This window comes from Fulmarus glacialis, unplaced genomic scaffold (genome assembly GCF_000690835.1).
Source record: "Fulmarus glacialis isolate BGI_N327 unplaced genomic scaffold, ASM69083v1 scaffold23019, whole genome shotgun sequence".
Taxonomy (NCBI): Eukaryota; Metazoa; Chordata; class Aves; order Procellariiformes; family Procellariidae; genus Fulmarus; species Fulmarus glacialis.
Genome location: NW_009234183.1, coordinates 712 through 981, shown reverse-complemented (window position 1 = coordinate 981; position 270 = coordinate 712). Strand labels below are relative to the sequence as shown.

At 66.7% G+C, this 270-nt stretch overlaps 1 protein-coding gene across 1 annotated transcript in view; it reads left to right on the top strand.

The window, feature by feature from the left end:
- Nucleotides 1–270, top strand: part of LOC104082455 (cysteine-rich protein 2-like) — a gene marked incomplete at its 3' end in the record, with an annotated part of 3,666 nt that overhangs the window by 2,740 nt on the left and 656 nt on the right. The window lies entirely within an intron of this gene.

The window sequence follows — 270 nt, the reverse complement described above, 5'->3', positions numbered from 1 at the left end:
GGGGAGGCGAGGGAAGGGACGTCGCTTCTGCTCAGCTGCCGCCCTGCCCGTTTTGGGCAAGGCGTCCTTGCCTGGCAGCAGAGGGGATGGAGGGCAGGAGCACGAAGCAGGGCTGAGATGCTGAACGGAGCCGAGCAGGCGATGGGGTGGGTTTGTGCCTGAGGACGGGGTCCCAGTGGGTTTCCCACACAGGGCGGTGTGCGTGGCAGCCCCGCTGGCCCCCTGCCCCAGCCACAAACGCTCTTTCTTTTCTCTTGGACTCGGTTCCCG